This window comes from Falco rusticolus, chromosome 15 (genome assembly GCF_015220075.1).
Source record: "Falco rusticolus isolate bFalRus1 chromosome 15, bFalRus1.pri, whole genome shotgun sequence".
NCBI lineage: Eukaryota > Metazoa > Chordata > Aves > Falconiformes > Falconidae > Falco > Falco rusticolus.
In genome coordinates, this window is record NC_051201.1 from 9,503,758 (window position 1) to 9,522,544 (window position 18,787).

At 37.3% G+C, this 18,787-nt stretch overlaps 1 protein-coding gene across 2 annotated transcripts in view; it reads right to left on the bottom strand.

Moving 5' to 3' along the window:
• The window catches only part of CDH11 (cadherin 11), an 81,793-nt gene that overhangs the window by 35,107 nt on the left and 27,899 nt on the right, over positions 1–18,787 (bottom strand). For both annotated transcript variants that reach the window (XM_037409374.1, XM_037409375.1), the window contains one exon: positions 5,756–5,886. The gene's annotated coding sequence lies outside the window, so the exon portion shown is untranslated. The remainder of the gene's footprint in view (positions 1–5,755; positions 5,887–18,787) is intronic.

Consider the following 18,787-nt stretch of genomic DNA (forward strand, 5'->3'; position numbering starts at 1 on the left):
TTTTGGTTGGTTGGTTACTTTTGCTTCAGTGCAGCCTTGGTTCACAGAATAGCTTATAGCATGAAATTCAGCCAAGATAGCTGGGAGGCCTCTGAGTGACTAGACATTTGAGCTTACGTTATCTGTTTTTCTGTTTTCGGGGGACAGAAGGGAGAATGGAAGGCCAAGTACCCAAGTTCAGTTGCAAATGCAGGTATAAAATTTTAAAAGTACAAGGGGATCAGATCCCAGAACCATGACTTTTCAGTATTTTAGGCTGTTCTTTCTAAAAGAAGATCATGTTCATAAACAAAACCAGAGAATACCCTAGAGGGTCAGTCCTGTATTTGATTCCAAACATTATATTGGCTCAGACTACCCTTTTTCTGGCCTCTCCTGTTATGCCATTGAATTCATTAGTTTGTGGCTACCGGCCAAAAAAAATGGTTAATGCATCCCAGAGCCCATATTCTTTGAAATATCTTCTGAGACAGGAATTTATAGCATTGCTATAATAAAACTCAGATTTCAACATTAAAGTATAAGTCTGTGTACTTGCCACACATACCAGAATTGTACAGAAAATTTGAACCATGAAACCCTGAGGAAATTAGGAAAATATGCAGCAACATCTAGAAAGAGGCCATTAGGACTTGGTTACACCTTTAGGAACAACCTTAAGCAAGAGATAAATCACACATGATGTTACACAGGTAGTGGCAATAGACCTAAAAGAAATGCCTCTGAATCACAAATACTCCACTTTTTGCACACCTAAGCATAGCAATTTTACACTGGTCTAGAGCAGTTACTACCTTTGGTAAGAAAAGACTGGACTGAGTCCTGACCCTGCACTCGCTTTGCCCCTCCATGCCTCTGTCCAGCTCTGAGAAGTTTGGTTTTTTGCTTTGATGTGGCTGTTCAGTATGTTGTAGTCTATTCTCTTTTATATTATGTCTGTTATTATGCATTGAAAGAGTATTAAATATGTGCTTTCCATCCCAAAAAAGTACATATCAATCTTCTCCAGGCATTAAAAAGTATTGCTTTTATAGACAAGAAACTGTACAGCTTTTTCCTGTACAGGAATAGAAGTATAGACTGCCTAAAACCTTGGAACAAACCTTCATTTATGAGACAAGGGAATCATTTTTATTCCACTACATGAATTCAGTGGGCTGCCACAGGCCAGTCATAATCTGTTATTGTTTCCCTGCAACCTTGTACTATTAATTTTTCTTTTTAATGAACTGTCCAGTCTAGTTTAGCTATGGGAACTATGATGGAGCTGCAATATAAATGGTTTATGTCATGCCTTTGTCAAAAGGCTTTCCCCTTCAGCACTAGAATGTAATTGAAAAGCCATTTTAAAATAAAGTAACTGAATGGTTGCAAATGCAGGTTGTCAGGAATAAAGTGGGAAAATCCTTTGCATTACATGAGATTTTACCAATCACAACTTGTGTAACTTTATTAGTGTTTATATAGATTAGTAAAGCCACATAAACTGCATATGTTTGCATGGTTATATTAGCAAGTATTCCTGAAAGACACTGAAGCCATTTTTGAGAAGTTTTTCTTCAACCGTGACTAACAATGCAGTAATTGGATTGATTAAATACCTTAAAAAATTAAATACACTAATTATTTTTTTTATTTTATAGGGTACAAATATGTCCACATTTGAGATGGCAAACTAGCTTCTGAGTAGAATTCAAGACAGTTTTTCTTGCATATGAAACCTTGAATGGCTGAGTGCAGTTATCTTTTTATATATAATATAGATGTGCAAGACACACAGTTTATTTTTCTGTGATGTTTATTTTTCTAGCCCTGAATGTGTGTGTGTGTTCTTGGAGGCATGATGGTGTATGTTTTAATATATGCTATTACCATCATCACCATGATTATTATTAAAGCTCAAAGACAGCAACTATAGAGAGCATTTATAGTTATAGCTGAACACGTTTTTCTCAATAAATTCCCATCAAAATTGTTTCTGAAAGACTTTGATTTAGCTTTTGGCTTATAGGTCTCACTTTTAGATTAACTGGAAATTTTGTCAGAAATTTTATCAGAACACATATTTCACAACTATTTGAAGTTGGTTTGACTTGCAAACAACTGGATTTTTGGTGAGTTTTTTAGACAACGTATCAATCTTTTAATGCCTTTTTCTCCTCTTAGGACCCATCTCTGCAGTTTGTGCAGTGCAGTCTCTCCTTTGCTTAGGTAAATCTCACCCCTTGGAAGAACCTCAGGAGTTTCCCATGACTCAGCCCAGCCAGGCTGCTCCAGCCCCAGTGCAGAGAACACTACAGGGCTGGGATTCCCCAGAAGGCTGGAATGACCCAGAGATAAGAGGTGACTCAGTTTTCTCAGCATTTGAGCTGAAAAACAAACTTTTTGTCACTGAGAGCTGAATTTCAGTTCAGGTACCACTTAGTTATTTCCAACAACAAAAGACACATTTCAGAACACTCAAGATTCTTTCAAGGCAACAGCACTTCATAGAAATAATTTTCTATTAAAAAGCAGATAGGAAAATCTAAAATGTTCATATTACAAGGTATTGAGATTATAAAAGGACAGGAAATATATTTCCCCGCTGGATAACTTTTAGAAGTCTTTGTAATTTCTAAGAAAATAATAATTCCTCTTTGGTATCTGTTTGACCAGGATATGTCTCATAATTATAATATACATAATTACAATAATTCCAACAATATCTCCAAAAGTGTTTTAGCTCAAGCAAGTCTTGAAGAGCTCTAACAAAGCAGATGTAACAAATTCAGATTTGTTCATCTCATTACACAGACTATGTGAGATGAGACTGACACAAGCAGATTACTCTTAACATTTCATACTCAGGCCTTACTTTAAAAAGAACCTAAGGATTCAATGTATTTTGGAGAGTTGTCCTACTAAAATCAAAGCTTTTGCCCTCACATATATGAGCCTATTTCATTTGGACTACTAATATCCGTCCAAAAATATATGTAATAAACTAATCCTGCACATACATTAGGTGTTTGTTCTGTGTTGTAGTCCTGTGGGTTGAAGTTGAGAATTCAAAAATTCAGGTCTTAAAACCTATATAAATGGCTACTTGCATAGAAGCCAAGTGAGACCGTAATACAGAATAATGCAGGTGACTGGAGACATCACCTTTTCTGTTTAGATATGTGGGCCTCGTTACATGTGTTAGCACTGTAATAAGACAGGGTGACTGTAACTAACTAAAAATTAATTTTCTTCCTACATGCTATTTGTGCAGAAACAAAACTGTACAGCAATTTCCTTCCAAGATCTACTTTGTATGTCAGGAATGTTTTCCCCATCGTAGTCTAGGCTTACTATGTGAGAATTAAAAACAAATAGTAAAAATGTTAGATATGAAAGAGGCAAAGTATACATTACAAAAGACTGATTCATATATTTAGCATATGAACCTAAGTTTCTCACCCTATATAAGAAGGAATTTTAGATATGGCAGTATTCTTTTTTGGGTGTCCTGTGGACTTTTTATTCATATAAAATGCTTTGTAGAATAATATAACTGAGAAGAAATTTATCTGTTGTGCCTACTCTCACTCCCTCTAAAACTTCAGTATAGAGAATCCAAGCAGTATAGGAAGGGTATCTCTAGTCAGGATAGGCCCAAGTAAGGAAGCCACTGGCCATCTTCTTGTATGACTGTGTAGCCAAGTCTGTGTTTTAGCTCCAGATGAGCCTTTCCGTCCGCCTTCTTGTCCTTTGTTCCACTAACAATAGGTAAACATGAATATTTTACCTTCTTAACTGTTTGATTATCTAGATACTATAAAAGGAAATTTGCATTCCTGAACAGGAACATCTGGAGACCATTTACAAAAGGTCCTTTAACAGAAGAGAAGTGAATTTAAGAAGAATATGGATGTCCAGGTTTACATGATAATCAACAAAAGCCATTCCTTTTCCTCCTCTTTTGCAGGGAGGCACTTCACACTCTAGCCAGAGGGAACATCCCACAGTCACTCTGCAGGAAGCTTTCCTTCACAAGTTATTTGCTTGAACTCTGAAATGTTTAAAAGTCTATGAAAACAGACACGGTTTCTCAGGTAAGACATGAAAAAAACTTGAGTAGGGACCCCACTTGTTAAATTAACTTATCTCATACACTAGTGAGAGTGATGGGCCTTCCAGTTTTCCCTTCCAGTTATTCCTCACAGTCCTTTAATTTATAAAAATTAAATCTATTTGGAAGTCAAATTCTAAAGTCAAGAACAAGGAGACTAGAAAGATGCCTGAACTAAACCTTGAACTGAGATATAAGAAAATGCCAGAAAAGGCGAACTGAAACAGTGGTGAGAAAATGCACATAACTGTGCATGGAGGGGAGACTCAGAGAAACTGAACACGTAACTCATTTAAGATATTTTTGCTATGCCTTCTTGATACCCACATATGAATTTGGAACCTAGACAGGAAGCCTTCAGCCAAACCAAACTGTTTTTAACTGCATTCTATTGAAAAGCTGTATCTGAACAAGAACCAAGCATTGGTTGCAACATTTGGCCCTTGTGTTTATGGAATGACAACACAAGAATCTGATGTGCTGAGGTACAGGCCTTCCTGAGAAGCAAAGGAGCTTACACATCTCCCACCTAAATTAAATTGAATACTGTTGGTATCACTGTCAAATGTGCTCTGTTTCAGCCTGATATTAATTGCTGCAGTCTACCTTAACAAGTCGGTGGATAGCATGAACACATATCCGATATAGCTGCTCACAAGGAAGTAAATGGCCCATTTGGCTGCCAGAAATAAGATTATCGCTATTCAAGGACATTTCCACAGAAACGAAGCGTCTGTCAAGCAGGACTTGAGTGCATTGAATGTAAAAACTGTGAATAAGTCAGGTAGACAAAGAGCTTTAATATCCTGGCTTTGTACTCTTTGTCCTAGACAAATCAGATGGGTTCATACCTTTGACTGTGTAAAAATGATAGGTTTTACATATTTATTATCTATTACATTTAATCTGCTTCTGTGTTAATTTTAAAAAAGCATGGATACTCCTGCAAGCAGACAGTTCCTACCTCTTTGGAAACAACTGGTTTAAGTAATAACACAACCGAAAGTCACAGAGGATATGAAAAATTAAAGGCATCAGAGTAGTGGATATAACTATTTTTAGGTCTAGGGTTTCCCATACTGCTCTGTTTCCACAGCCACCTTCTCTGAAGCTTAAGGGTCACCACCAAATTCTTTTTCTAACCCAGGTCTGAGCAGTTACATTAAGCTCAGTGGTATGGCCCAAAATACCAGAGAAATACACCGAATATGGAATTAATCACTCAGTAGGCCTAGAATAAGAAAAGCGTGAATCTTTTTGAGTGATAAAATCAAGCTGGAAAGCTAAATAGTTAAAAATGCCTTACGTTTCTGCTCTTCAGTGCTGCATTGTTGAATTTTTAAGAGGTTTTCTGATGTTTTATACAAGAAACTAAACAAATGTGATCCAAAAATTACACCTTATCAAACCATGTTTTTCAGACATAGAAGGATGGTCAGAGTCCTACAGCATCAGCTTCCCTGAATGACAGTCAAGACCAGTGAATAAACTCTATGATGCATGAGAAAAACTGGTTGCCAGCACACATCAAGCGAGGGATTACTCACTGAAGATGTGTTCCCTATATTGCACAGATACTGTAGACACTACAGAAACAAGAGACGAGCTATGCATATCTGACATCACGAAGAGGATCACACATTTGGATGTGCTACTTACCTTCACCCACTGGAAACTTGTTGCCAATTTATGTAGCATATTCCACACATTTGAAATGCCACTTAATGAGACTATGATGACAACGGAGATGTAGGTTTTCTGCTGTCACTTATCCAGACCTTCAGCTCTGGCTGCAAAGAATGAAAAAGTTCATTTAAAATCCAATGAAATGTTGGCACCATAATAAAAGAAAACATAGGTCTACCCTATAAACTATCACAGTAGCCTAAAGAGAGTTTAAAAACTAGCAATTAAATAATACTTATAATTCCAAGGAGAAAATGAATAAATAGCTTTTACCTTAACAGACTTACTATTGCAAGAATATTCCCATAACTAAAATGCTGGAGGCCATATCAAAATTCCTTCACATCTTTTTTGTTAACTCCTGAAAAAAACAGAGTTCTATGGAAAAATCTGCTCTGGGAACATTATCCAATACAAGACACACTGTAGGGAAAAAAAGTAACAGCTGCAGATACCATTAGCCAACAAGATGTGCTGTGAACATTTCTAAGTGCTTTAAAGGCATATCAGAAAATTAGTATTTTTGCCATCATGATGGAGAAGGAAGTAGATTATTTTGGTAAGTAGAACTACCACTACAGTAGGGAAAAGACATCTAGGATAAAAAGAAACCAGCTGAATAATTTCTTATAAGGCGAGGTAAGTCTTTCTTGAATTTAAATTAGTAAGTTACACTTACTTCCTAGACCGTGAATTTTGCCAAGGTAAGCTCTCTGAAGTAAGGTATGCTTTGGTGTGATGACCAAGTCACTAATATATAAAGAACTTGGTTTATAAAAATACTCTACACATGCAACATATTTATGCAATTTGCTGTGAAGTACATATGGTATTTTAAAATATGTTCATTTTGCAAGCAAATGTTTGGGGTTTTTTTTCATAGAGAAATCTTTTCAACTAATTCACAATTCATATGAAGGAATGAAAAGAGACTAAAACTGAATAAACTTTCTCATTTTGATAATCTGTTCAACATCTTTGCACATGACAACATCTCTACAAAGGCAGCTCAAGCCTCCTTTTTGCCCAAGACATTTAAGTTGCTTAGGTAAGTATTTCTCAAACTATAGTCTTACTTTAGCCCTATGGTCTAATTTTTTATTGAAATCAGCTTTTGCTTTTAAAAGTAGCAAATAGTTGATAATAGATACTACCAGTCCTCAGCCTGACCTGCCACATTATTAAGCTTTTTCCTGTGTATACGCCTGACCACCAGTGAAGTGCCCATGTACATAATAATTTAACTGCCAAGTAAAGGCTCCGTTTTCCAGTTACACCTCACTTAAGCAGACATCAGAGGTTACAATTTTTATTTTTTTTTGGTAGGACTAATAATTATTTGAAGCAAATAAACCTTCATACTAATATCAAGCAAAAAGAAACTCTTCCATATATCAATTTTCATGAAAAACATGGTTTAAGACTGCTGAATGATTTCCATCATCACTACAGCACAAGGAAACGTTTAGCTGATTGATGCATAGATACCAGATACTACTTTTACTACAAATTATGTTTTTATTTTCTTATTTTCTGCTGTAGTTAAATAAGGCTTCAACAGGAAGGTTCTACTAACTCTATAACCCTTACAAAAGGGAGAAAAGCCAAAAGAAAAACAACTGCTGTATTTACAGAAGGCTGTTTCAAAGTCCAATTATAATTACAAAAAAAACTCCAAAAAGCATCCATTAAACAGATCCAATGCTCCAAATAGATTTGACACAGTGGCACTTTAAATCAAATCTCCCAAGAAGGTTGTTTTTTTTCTTTTTTTAAATAAGCTGTGGCTTCAGAGCTGGTTTATACAAAGTGACAACTTGAACAATTTTGAAATGTTGCTGGTTAGAGGGAGGGGGGGAACCCCCAAACCCATTGTCACTATGGTAATTATTTCACAATGCCTGATGTTAAATGGGCAGTCCTGTGGCCTAAGAAGCAGCTGAATCCTGCATTGTCCTTGCATGATAAAAAGATTTGAAAGTCTGAAAAGCAGAGGAACGGAATCTCACAGCTTCTTAGACTTTGCTCTGAAAGGGCCATTGTAACATCATCATAAATCCTGGGCTCCCCAGGCACTTGACAACTAAAGCAGTGGACAATAGAATTCTTGTGTTGAACAAAACAGTCCTTGTCTGCCAAAGGGCTTATCTGCTTCATTTACAAATGTCTTTCATTGTACCAAAATAATTCCCTATTAGAAAAACTATTAGGAACAGAACTAAATAAATATTCACAGCCTTGTGGTCTGTTTGGCAGAATGAATAAACTAATACAATCAAGGAGCATGCAAAATATGAGATTTAAATCAAGGAAGTCCAAACCAACCCCAAACTTCTATTTATTTTCCTCTCTTCGTTTTCAGTTTTCCTGATTGCAGGAAATTACACTGAATACACAATTGTCTCTGTAAAAAAGACCTAGATATGTTACGCTCACTAGAAGGGATGAAAAATATTAGAAATCTGCAAAGATCTCAGATTGGAGCAAAATTGCATCCAACATGCTTTTAAATCTAAGTATTTCCAGAAGAGCAATTACAGAAATAATAAAAAACATATCTGAGAGTTTAATGACATAGAGACAAAATACTTATAATCATAAAAGGATTTGAACTGTGGATTTATAACTACATATGTTTAGGTCCTTGTTACTGAGAGATATAAAGGCATTAGGGATCAGTTTCTGAAATGAAATGGTTGCCAGATTATTGCAACTTTTTTCAAGCCTAATGAAAATTCAGGCAGCTATCACAGGAAAGAGTGAAAGGGACTAAAATATTCCAATTTCAAAGAGCATTTCTAACATAGTCAGAATTCCATTGCATCAGGCTTCCACGTAAACAGTTATTTGATAACAATTTACTAGAAAAGTGCTTATGGAAAGACAATTTACCCCATACACAATTATTAAGGAAACACCCGACCAATCTAAAGTATCGCTCAAGCAAACAGCATGACCACATTCAATCAAAATGGCAGAGTAATCTCTACTTCTGAATGGAAACCTGAAGTAGTTGAAACTTCTTGGCTGAATTATTCATCATAAACTACTTATTCAAATCCGATACCACAATGTTTTTACACAACCCAGGCAAACTGGCTGAGGGGCTGAATAGTTTTCTCTTCCCGTGTCGAATTATTACAAGCCTACTAAACATATAAATATTTCTAACCTTCGTATTAAACAGATATTTAAGTGGGAAAATGAAGTATTTAGAACAGCAATACCGTTAAGATGCAAAAGAGTCTTAAGAACATTTAACATAAAAATAACAGAGGTTTAATCTCACAATCACCAGGCAGAACCCAAGACTTAGCAACACATGAGGTTTACATGCTTCTACCATGACCTTGCAGTCTGACCCTACCACACACCACTTAACCTTGGAGCCATTTCTAAAAGTGAACAAAGGCACTGTAAAACGTTTCACCTATGAAAAATGTACTAATCAGTATAAAAATCAGAGGGAAAAGGCCTGAATTCAGACCTCCCACATGCCAGCTGAGCATCTCTACCATTTGGGTGCAGGGCTTCACCATTTTTTCTCTCACCTTCTCTTCCTCAGTGAATAATTCACTGTTCTAAAGGTATAGGTATAAGTTCTGATTCCACATAAAGTTTAAACTTGACTTCTTGTATACTAATTTTAATGTTTGCTATTCTATGCTACACATTGCCCAAAGCCCCCTCCCTCTTGAAGCTGGATCATCTGTATAAATATAATTTGTATAATTTTATTCTGATCATTTAGGCAATTCACAATTCAGGAATATGTCTTCAACAAAATCTGTTTCCTGCCAGCTCTCATAATTTTATTCTAGGCCCTACTACATGACACACAACCACACCATATTTTTATATAGTCAGCAGTCTCTGTTTAAGTATAAAAAAATGGATCCGCACTGAAGTTTAAGTCTCTTGGAGCAAAACTGGCATTTAACCCTGCTAGAGAATATATGTCTGGGTGCCTTGACTAGGAGGGTAGTGTCCTTGACTAAATATAAATTGCTCCTGCAAGCTATTATCTTAGGATCTAAATAAGCTTATGCTTGGAATCACCTTCCAGGAGAATCTATCTTTTTCCACTTACTACAGGCAGATAAGTCAAGTAATGTGAATCCCCACAGGCAGCAACCAAGATAGCAATATAGCATCCTCGAATAATTTAGGTGGGAAGGGACCTCTGGAGGTCATCTGGTCCAGCTCCACCACTGAAAGCAACACCAATTTCAAAGTTAACTTTAGGTTATTAAGGCTGTCACTTCATTAATGTTAATAGCTGAAATTAGCAGCATGACCAAGGTGTCTCTGTGTGGACACCAACGCTTTAAGGGCTTACCATCTTATGCTGAAAGACAGCCACGTGAAAACCAATAGAACAGAACAAAGGGCAGGAATTGCATCAGAGAGAATAAAAAAGCAATCTTGTATAATCTGCCTTATAAATACATACATATGCAATTACAGGGTCTATTGGCAGGTCAGGGCCAACAACTGATGGCTGACCACATTTCAGAGTCTGGGGGAGGCTTGCACCGCTCTGTGTGTGCTCCTGAGCACCCAGAGAGCCCGCAGCAGACCTCAGGTATACCCCATGCTGAGCAGCAGTGATGGAGGAGCACACATTTCCTGTTTCTGTCTTTCACCACCACAATACTTGAACACTTCAGATTTGTTTTATTACCTCCTGGTTCTGAGGTAGGAAAGTGTTAATATCTGTATTCCACAGCACAGAGTTCAGTCCTGGGGGAGGTAGGTTTTCAACCCATGGTTTCCATACGCAGACTGTCATAAAATGAGGCTTGAAAACAGATTTTGAACTAAACAGTTGTACCACCCTGTAGCTTCCTCCAGAAGGAAAGAAAGACCTTGCCACCCAGGGGTGATGCCTTCTGGAAGGCAGGACACGTGTGAAAGGCAGGACACGGAAGAAAAGGCCAAAGCCCAGGAGCTGCAGAGGAGGTTTCACAGAAACAAGATTCTGTTCAAAGCAGGCAGACAGCCTGTTTCTCTGTCTTATGAACTATTCTGATTTTACATTATAGTCTACCAAAATATCGTCCCTCGGTGTTCCCATGCCGTCACCATGCTGTTGAGTGCTGACCAATATTCTGCAGGTTGCAATACCACAAGCAGGGAACCAGTGAGATGGACTGCTTCCAATTACCATGCATTGAAAAGTAGTCAACTGTCCTGAATGCTAAGCTGTTAGATGTGAAGGCCACGAATAATGTCAGAAATTAAGAAACTGAAAAGCAGAATAGCCCTATGCTCCCATGAGAGACAAAAATATATATCTTAACACTTTTTAGAATATTAACAACTGTGGACTAAAGCCCAAAATCTCTTCTGTCCAAGGCCAAACCAAATAGCAGTAAGAGAAAAGGTTCATGTGGGCTCACAAGGAACAAATTGGTCACCCTCAAAAAAGCTCTTTACAGATCACATGAGTGCCCAGGCCCTGTGCTCACCCAATAGAATATGACTTTATCAGGGTTTTTTCCTTGCTTTTGGGTCACAAGTGCCTGAAGGTAGACAACAGGCCCTTGAGGATAAAGTCTGTATTAATTAGCTTCATGCTGCTCCAGTCCCATCCTATCCAGGTACTAAGAATACAAGTGGGTTGGGAGGCCTGAAGGCAGGTATGTTCTGTCATTTTAAATATCATAAATCAAGCCCACCATTTCAATGCTTCCAACTTCTGTGAGTTTCTTCCAAATCCTAAATTTGTAAGAAGAGGATCCACAGCAACTAGATACATACTTTTTATACATACACGCCTATACAGACACATAAGCAAGTAAATAAGTCAAATTATTTTTTGCAACTTTTTATGCATAAACAAATAATTTAGTGTACCACACTGTATATAATTTGAATTCCCTGCACTCAGAAAAAGTCTTTATTTGCCCACTAAAAGCTTGGTATTTACATTTGCTAACAGACTAATTTAAATGTACGTTCTTGAACCACCACCAGTAAAATGCTCACATATATTCTCTCTTGAAAAAAAAAATTACACGTACAAAGCATACAAAATCAGTTACTACTATTGCAAGAGGCATACAGAATTGCTCTAATGCATTCTAAGTCATGCTGGAACACAGCTTTCACTGGCAGCAGATGTCAGAGACTACTCATTAGAGTGGGATCATGGCAATATTTTTATGGCCAATTTTCCCTGCAGATTTTTTTTTTCTTGTTTGTTTCCTGCCCTTGCCATTTTCATACTCCTGTTCTTTGGAGCTTTTCTTCCACTAAACACAAATGGCCAGATCCTTCCTCTACAGCAAAACTGTAGCAAAGACTGTCTTCACTAGCATTTGGCACATTTTGTCTTTCTCTTCCGCTGCCAATTTCAGTAGGCTGTTCTCTATTTCTTTCCTCTAGCTTTCTTCTGCTTTCTTTTATCAACCTCTTCTAGTGACCTGAAAAGAAAAACTAAAAATTGAGAGCCACTGAAGTATATGCTGAATGCCCCTATTAGTTAAGCTGTAGGGGACACTCAGCACAGTAAAAAAATTCAACTATCCTTTCAAAAAATCTTTATATAAATGTTCTACAAAATCATCCTGCTGGTTCCAGGTCCACTGGAGACGCCCAAGAAAGAATAATTCAGAGATACCATAAAGGAGAATAGCTCAGAATTCATCCAAGAGGCTCAAGAGAGACAGAGTTCTTTGGTCTTAGGGACATTTTTTTCCTACCTTCTCCCTTTCATTAATAAAGAAAGAAAAGAGGAGTTGTTCAAAGTCACTACAGAGATCTGATGTTCCTGTATTCCTGTGTGCCTTATTCAACTCTGAATATCTCTGTCATCCCAGGAAGATACACAATTCATTCTCGGAAGCCGATTGCAAACCCAGCAATAATCTTCAAAGGTTTGTAAAGCTTTTTTACAATGTTTAATTCAGCCTTATTTCTGACTGAATACACCTCTTTCCCTATTCCCTCCCGTCCTCCTCCCAAACTCCCATGGGTCATAGCTTGTCTAGATCTACAGAGAGTGGAAGGAAGGGAAAATGGATAGTAAACTCATTTTAGGTCAACCAAAAGGCATTCAGTGTCTGTCTTTCCTAGTCGTCTTTTCCTCATTTCCTTTTGTGTTTTCTCAAAGGACATTACACGGTTGGCTTCTCAATCAAGGACAAGGCAGTGTCAAACACATTAATTTGTCCATGAAACACTCTTTAAGTGTTGACAAAAGAAAGCTTGAAAAATGAAGACAGACAAACTAAACATTACTGATTCCAAAGACCAAGCCTCTAAAGAATACACTTCAGTTTTCAGGACTGAACAGTACTGATCAGCTGATGTTTTGATACCATCCTCAAGAGTATATAATTTTTAAGAAATGGTAATTAAACGTATAGCAAAATATCAATGAGTAAGTATAGAACTTGGAAGATGTGCAAGCACTAAGAGTACTTCATGGTGCCTGGTATGCAGTTTCTACTCACAACTAATACACATTTCCAGAATTTCAGTGCTGTTTATAGCCAGGATGATACGATTTTCCACCACATATCATTTCAGGATATTCCACTCCAGAAATTACAACATATTTCTATTTTTTATTGAGTTACTTTGTTATTTAGTAACATGCCTACCTACCTGTTCTTGGGAGTTGAAACACAAACACAGATTTGCATTTCGGCTGAATCATGTAATGAAGTGCTCGTAACACTGACGTTCACAGTCAAAATTAACCAGAATACTTGACAACATTAATATTTAACATTTGTCTGCTATTCATTATGCCTCCCAAATACCATCAAGACTTTAATTTTCTGTAGTGTAATTATTATAAGCTATGAGCAAGTGTATTATGAGTTTTCTTCAAAACAATTATTGTGAAATAGAAATATGCATAACCAAATAATAACAGAGCAAGTGCTCTGCATATTCGGATGAAACCACATAATTAGGAAAGAATTTCTACTGATATTGAAGGGAGTTTTGCCTGATGGAGATAGTCTTAGGTGCTATGAAGGCATTTGCTTTAAATAACAATAAATAAGCTCCAGAGAACTATACCATCTAGCAATCATCTAGTAAACTCATATTCAACAAACCAACAAGATCTATTTATGAAATAATGACAATAAAAAAGTATTTTTTAAAAAAACAACAAACCAAAAAGCCTCTAGTTGGCTGAACGCTGAGAACCTATCTCCACTATCTTAAAATATTTCAGAATTTCAGCTACTCTATAATTCAGTTGCTTTCTTTTGGGACTCAGCCAGGAGCGTCCAATGTTAATACAACTAGACAAAAAGACAGACTGCATATGGAAATAACCTAATGCCTAATAAAAAAGATATCTTTATAACAATGAAAGAAGTCACTGCCAACTGTGCAGAAATGTGACTTTCCAGCAAAAGCATGGAAAGGTCTATTTGCCAAAAGCTTATCTAAAAACATATAAGTGGAATAATTTTTGTACAGAAGTAACTTCTTTCCTTTCAACTGAATTGGACAGGGATGGAAGAATATTCCACGCCATGGCTTAAGTCTCTTGGGTGGCTTTGGACAGATTTGCTGGGAGTATCTACGTAGTATATTGCTGGCAGATGTGAGCTTATCCTGCCCTAGTTCCAAGCTGAGTTGAAGCCGAATAAATGTGGTTAGCACAGCACATTGTGCCCAACCCACCAAGTCCTACTGTGAACCGAGGCATACGAGCTTGTGATCAGACCTGCTAATTCAGATTTGGCACTGTGATAAGCATGTTTGTGTAGCTCCGGTGGGCTGAGGTTCTGCCTGCCAACAATGGACTCTGTCAACATGCCTTCTGCTCCTCAGCTCCATCACTAAACTGGAAATAATAATTAACACCTGTATCTGAAAATGGTATTGTGAAGGTAAGTTAATTTACTCTTGCAGAGAACGTTAAGATGCTCTCAAACTAGAATCATACAGCCATATAGTTATTACTTAAGGGAGTAAACCTTTTTCTGCATGTAAGCTATGGAACTGAGCCAAAATAAGACTATATACATAATTAATGTTCCATTTGCTGAGCTCTCCATTCAGATAACATAAAAGGATCGTCATGTCTTTGGTATTATCTTCAGGTTTGTGAGACTTATCAGTATTTGACAACTCCATGTATCTAAACAAACCTGTTATTTTGTTTTCAAAAAAGCATCAACCTAAGTGAGTTATATAGAAACAAGTCACCTAGTAAGTTACCTAAGAGAGTGAACAACTTTGCTTCAACACCTTGCTGATTCTCAAGTCACAGCAATTGTAATTATAATGTAGTCTTTTTTAACAGACAGCATTCTGCATGCTAAATTATGGCTGAATGCTTCAGAAAATTCATTTGAGAAGTTTCAAATGACAATAATTAGCTTCCCCACTCCCCTTTTAAAAAGAAATCTAATTATTAATTCTGTCAAACTCATGCAAAATGTTCATGTTTTTACATTATTGTTTACTTATTACTGTAAGTAACTGTAGTGCATGGAGAAAGAGAGAGGATGAGGAATAAACCACAGAAACTTCACTAAATGTTGGATTTGTCCTTTTATATTTTGTACTTTATGTGCTTGTTTTATGCTTTTATTTTTCAGGGCACAGGAACTTCCCCAACCACATTTGAGAAAATAAACCTCAACAATCCCCCACATCAGGACAGTATAATTTTATGAGTGGTTACATAAATTATCCCCCAAAATACTTTGTGAAGAAATATCTTGTGGTATTGAGAAATACACAATGCTGTAACTCAAAAGGTCAAGATCTCCTGGTCTAGAGCACTGCACATCCACAATTATGGTACAATAGACAAAATTGACCAAAAGAAAGTTACAAGTTTCAGAGCACAATCCTGTGTGGCATCAAACAGATAAATTTAGGTGACAGTGAAGAAGCCTGCACATCTGCCCACATCAGGGAAAAACACCTTTTCATAATGCACAGTAGGGTTCCCCCCACGCCCGTACTGGCGCACTGCATAACCGAGCCAAGCGCAGTCACGCACTGCTCTCCTCTCCTCTTGGGATGTGAAAACCCGCCCATTTAGCCAAGCTTGCATGGCACAGGCATGGCCTGTACAGCCTCTGGAAAGCCATAAACCTGCAAAACTGTACTTCGTGCTACACAGATATTAGTAAGTACCTTAGAAACAAGTAGTAAAATTGCATATCAGAAATATGAAACACAGACAGTTGGAAATGGAGTTGTTGAGCTGTACTTTTCCCCTATTGATTTCTTTGTGCCCTGAGTTTCCAGTACTAAAGTTACCTTATTCCAGCACAGAAATATTTCAATTAATTAAAAATAACACTTGCAGGAAAAGATACTTACAGAGAAGAAAAAAACACCAAAGCATCAAAAAGATTTAGGAATATATATTCTATTGATAGTTTTAAGTTTTCAGATGATTAAATCACATTGACTTTGTAAAACCTTGTGATCATGTGCATTTGAAGATCTTCCCCCATAACAGCAAACTAAAACCTCATAGTTAAATGCAATAAACCCACATTTGCAATGAAACTTAAGTGCAAGTGTTCAGTACCTTTCAGCAAATGTAATTTATTTTAATTTCCAAAGTCAGAGCCAGCATTAGGTCGGTGCTCTAAAGACTGTACTTTCCTAGAAACTTCCAGGGAGGAGATTGCTATCTGAGCTCTTGTACGTACAGGGTGAATGACTGTCTAAAGATACTTCAGGGATACACCAAGGTCAGGAGCATTCTCAAGGGACACCGCATCGCACTGTACCTGTGTTTACCAATCTGCCACCTCTAGGAACAGACGTGCCTGCTCTCCCATAGCAGGCTGGGGGCCGTGCAGGACCCCAGGCTTGCTAAACTCGGCTCGGAGTAGAACAGAGCAACTTGTGAAATAGAAAGACAAGTTTAGCTGTCTTGAGAAAAAAAAGCTGGGGCGGGGAAGGGGGGGAGCCTTAAGAATGAAGCCAGCAAGCTTTGAAGAGCCAGCAGGCTCCCATGTTAGCCATATGCCTTCATATGTCTGTTCTGTGGGAGTGTTACAGCTCCTGCTGTTCCATTCTTCACTTTTTAAAGAAAATGTTACAAGGCCACAAGGACTCACAAACATTTGTTGACATTTCTTCTGGGTCAGCCTTAGGAGGCCTGCAAGAATTTAAACATATGGCAGTATTTAGTTGCATAAGGGAATGGGTTGTTTCAGAGAAAAGCAGTATTTAGTTGCAAAACAGTTTAATCCACCATAAAGGTTTTAAATTTTTTGGCCAAAATCCAAGCTTTTCTGATTATGTTTTTCACATTATCTTTTTAAAGCAACAGCAGCTTATCAGTTGAACTGGTATTATGAAATATTTCACAATAATTTCTACTGTCTTCCACACAAATAATACCTTGATCTGGGGTTCCACATCAAACAATTGATGTGTGTTTAGATTTGAAAAGGGGAAAGAAAGAAGACACCAATTGACTACTGAAATGAAGGTGGTTTCCCAAACCTGTCGAAGGACACAGAACCGTTGCTATTTTGAACCACAAGGTTACTTAAATTGGGTTCTCAATATGTTTTAGTAGCAGTACATATGCATGTGCAAAGCAGAAAAATGGGTTTTCCAAGGCTTTACCTTGTTATCCAGATAATATTGTTCTAAGTCAGTTGCTAGTAAACACACAAGCGCTCACTTGCTGGCATTCTTTACACCTTGCCGTTAAAAAAATATAGTAATAATACATTGCACACAAAGATCTGAGCTGAGGTTTCTCTTAAGCCATGAATAAAGGGCAGCCCAATGTTAAACTTACTTAAAAGCACACTGGGAACACACCTGATACAGCTATACTGACTGAGCTGTAGCATCAGGTGTGGACCATAGCAACCTACCTCACAAGGAAAGATAAAAGCCCTGTGAGGACTCTTTTTTTTTCTTCAGTGCTTATTTCCTTCAGTATCACAGCCCACTAACACAGAGGTCCTGACACACTCTTCACTTCTATGCTATTAAATAGGCCACAATATTGTGTATTGATTGTATAGGACAGTATTTAAAATTAGTATTTTAAGCAATTGAAATGGAAGGTCTTGCATGGGAAACAAGAATACAAGAACCGTTCTCTGCCAAAAAAAATATTATTTTTTCAAAACTACACAATATGGTTTTTAAAAGGTAGACCTGGCACAGAAATTTTTTTTCCTAAAATGTTCTGTTAACTAATATCCAATCTAACACATTAACTAATATGAACCAGAAGTTGTCAAACAAGTAAGTTCTTGCAAGCAGCCACAGGCATCAGGAGTACTCACACGTGTCCGTGCACCCGTCCTTCCCTGCGTGGCAGAGGCAGAGCCATGTCCTGCACCACGCAGGGACAGGAGAGCAGGGGAGGGCTGTCTGGGGGCACCACAGCTGCCTCTGGGGTGGCAAAGGGGTTGCCCCAGCAGATAGCACATTAAAAGCTAATATTGAGGAGACCATGGATCTTGGTAAGGTTTCTATGCAAGAAAACATGCTGCAGAATTTTGAAACAATACTGTTTAGCAAACTCATCTGGTTTCAATCAACATTTTGAAGCCTAAAAAGAAACCCAAGATTATTTTGGTGAAAACAATTGTAAGAAATTAATTTATAAATGACTGAGATGGATAAAGAAAATTTTTAGAAACTATAGGGAAAAGCAAGGTTGTCTGATTTTAACAAGTCTATTGTACAAATAAATGAAACATCTGGATGAGGCAGTTTAAAAGACAGAGATAGTAAACTTTTAGTATGCACTTCCTTGGGAGTTTATTAGCTGGTAGCAGGCAGGGTCAGGTGCATTATCTGTGTTGTTAAGCCAGATGAATGAAAGTTGCTTGTATGTGTTATTTAAACCAATTATAGAATGGTAAAGCATCAAACAGTCTGAAATTTAAAATGAGTCAGAGGACAAAATTTAGTTATTAACAACTGTGTGGACATATAAACGATGTGATTAAAATTTCAAGGTCAAGTTACTTTGATCTAACTTTTATACTCTCAAAACTATCATCCAAATTTGGTTAGCAAGAT